A 3017-nucleotide genomic window follows, 5' to 3' on the forward strand; every position below is an offset into this window, starting at 1 on the left:
AAGTTATCAAGTGCGGCTAAAGAAAGTCAAACATCTAGAAGTTTAAGCCAGTTCTAATGAAGTTGGTGGACTGTAACAGGACTAAAAGGAGAGTGAATATTGGATTTATTGGACAAATTTTCTTTGTCAAACAATGGTTTTGAAGGTAAAAAATGAACCTTGAAGCTCAATATTGGATCACTACAGCTACCTGAAGTGATACACAGTACAGGCCTACCTGTGGCTCATTATGATGTCCTATTTGAGTCACCTTCATCTCATACACAGAATACCTAGTAGGCCTATCACACAATCTAGGTGGTTTCCCAGTTATATAACTACAGGCCTACTGGTTGCAAACTGGTGCAATACCAGTGCCCGGAGTTTAACCATCAACACCCAACCCTACTACACAAACACCAGTTGCTTGAGGAGGGAAAACGTTGCAAAAAAAGTCCATCCTATTCTGTTGCCAGAGCAACGCTCTTCCTCTCTCTCCCATCCTTTCACCAGCAATCTGCCCGCCTGTGCGTTGGTAAACTCTCGCGAGACCGCACAGTCTACAAGTCCGACTGCTCTGATACGTATCGCGAGTATAGAGCCCAGAGGAGTTGAGAGGCGGTGACCTCATCGTCTTCGCGAGGCGGAGCGAACCGCTGCAACTTTAGATGAACTTCTGATTTGAACATACCGAGAGGCGGTCGGCGGAGTGCACGACAACATTAGACGTGGAAAAGGTGAACAGATACGAAGTATTTACAGCCTGTTCGTTTTATCTTTACCGGCCGTGGCGGTGTTTGTACGCAGGTGACTGACCAACGAGAGTGTTATTTTTCTCTCTTAAACGCCGACAAGGTGGAAATTCATAAAGGTGAGTGCGCTCTCCTCCGTTGGTCTCCCCCCTGACACAGGCGATATCAACACTATTAGTTTTTAGTCAAGTTGTTTATGGTTTATTTGTTATCTGTGCATTTCGACATTTGAGTAAACGTGCATGTGGTCCATACAAAGATTTCACGCAACGCTTCGGGGAGGAAAACTACACCAAAAAGTTTATCTAGCAGGCGGATAATGTTAGTAACGCTACGCTGTGGTGTGTCACGGCTCATGCACCGCCTTATTTTCTAGCTGATTAAATTACCTTTATTTCAGCGTTTTCTAATGTCAACAATGTCGTTAGCGTAACATTTATATTTCGGGCCACCATTCAGTTAAGTCATTCATGTATATCCAGACAACCTACAGTTTAAAATGTGGACACCGTGGCTCTTAAAGAAACAGGAACCCCATCAAAATGACGATCAGATAAATGTAATTGTTGTTTGGTTAAGTTCCTGCGTGACTGTTGTGTAATTGGGATGGCTAGCAGCAGTTGCCATTGCGGGTTTCCTGTCCATCTCAACCTCGCTGACCATCTTTTTACTTGTGGACACAACCGTTACCAGAGAGATACCGCTCATACTTCTTAAGCATCTCTTTCTCTCTGAAGCTCTTCGTGCAAAGTCATGATTGTGCAGTGCAATTTGTTGTCGCGCATTGCTGTCGTTTGCATGGGTTGTCTGTTAGGACATTTGCTGTTCTTCACCAAATCTCTGTAAGGTGTGGATGCACACAGAAATCCTTCAGTGAAGTACGACGTGTGTTGTTGTTTTTTTGCAAGGAAAGTTTAGTTGTTTCTCCGAAAACCAGAATTCAAGCTTATTAAAATGTTATTAATCATGCATAATCAGGTACTGAAGGAAACATTGCACACCCAGGAACTTGCAGGAAATCCCATATCAAGTTGAAGCATAATTTCTATCCAGTGCTCTGTAAAAACCTCATTAATCAAAATGGCCGTCTGTGTTGTCTAGTCAGATATGAATAGGGATATAACAGTGCTACATTTAAGTGAGGAAGGTGCCATCAAGGCTTCAAACACAAAATGAACAAACTCAATTCTTCAAATTAGTGCTGTCAAATGATTAAAATATTCAATTGCAATTAATCGCATTTATGTCATAGTTAACTCACAATGAATCGCACATTTTTTACAATTCTAAATTCTTCTCATTTTAATGCTATTATCAACATGGAAAAGTGGATTTGCTTGCTTTGTGCAAATGTTTATTTTTATTTTTTTATTGCAAGCACCATTGGCATATAGCCTACAGTAGTGTTCAATTTCACACTAACATTCTGACTTGGAGCAAATAATCTCTCACACATGTAACACTGTCCATCCAGAGTGATAGAATAAGACAACTCTCTCTATGGATCTGTGTCTATCAATAAAAGGGTGGAGAAAAAAAATACTTTGACAAGGGGGGGGGGGGATTAGCATCAGCTGTGTGCTTGGCCGTCAAGTGGTATTTCAGACTAGACGTGCTGTGATGATAGCTCAGTTTAAAACAACCAAACCCACAGATCACTTTGGTCTGGTCAATGGAACCACTTGGCAACTTTTAAAAAGGAAACTTTCCATTCGGAATCTTACTGGCATCCGTTTTGGTGTCTCGCGCTCGCCATCCACTCAAAACGTAACGTTACTAGCCTACTTGTTGGCCACCTCGCAAAATGTGTGTGCAGCATGCCGCTTGTTTTGTTTCCAGTCTAGCTAGATCCGGTGTGTTGTTGTACTTTTTCTAATGTTACTAGTTGTTGCAACAGCATCTGATAAAAAAATTGACGCTTGAAAATAGGTTTGCGTTAATGCCGTTAACCCTTGTGTTTTTTTTTTTTTTCAACATTATTATCGCTTTTTACAACATTTTTTTCACTTTTTCCCATGTTTTTAGTGTTTTATGATATTTTTAATGTTGACATTTTCAGCGCTTATTTCGACAACGCATTTTTTGTGACAAAAAAATGACTAAAAATGGGTCAGTTTCACCCAAGGACCACATGAGGGTTAAAGAGTTTAACTGACAGCACTACTTCAAATATAACTCAATATAGTCCTAGCACTCATTCAAGTTAGCTTGTATGCAAGTTTGTTAGTCCATGTGTCTGAGCTCTTCTCTCCCTAATGACACCTTGAGAGGAATTCTTGTTGTAAG

At 40.8% G+C, this 3017-nt stretch overlaps 1 protein-coding gene across 4 annotated transcripts in view; it reads left to right on the plus strand.

The window, feature by feature from the left end:
* The first annotated feature begins 567 nt into the window (after positions 1-567).
* Positions 568-3017, plus strand: part of sipa1l1 (signal-induced proliferation-associated 1 like 1) — a 78405-nt gene continuing 75955 nt past the window's right edge. For 3 of the 4 annotated variants that reach the window (XM_034900086.1, XM_034900089.1, XM_034900087.1), the window contains exon 1: positions 568-850. The gene's annotated coding sequence lies outside the window, so the exon portion shown is untranslated. The remainder of the gene's footprint in view (positions 851-3017) is intronic. The other variant, XM_034900088.1, reaches the window with a different exon arrangement.

This window comes from Etheostoma cragini, chromosome 18, assembly GCF_013103735.1.
Source record: "Etheostoma cragini isolate CJK2018 chromosome 18, CSU_Ecrag_1.0, whole genome shotgun sequence".
NCBI lineage: Eukaryota > Metazoa > Chordata > Actinopteri > Perciformes > Percidae > Etheostoma > Etheostoma cragini.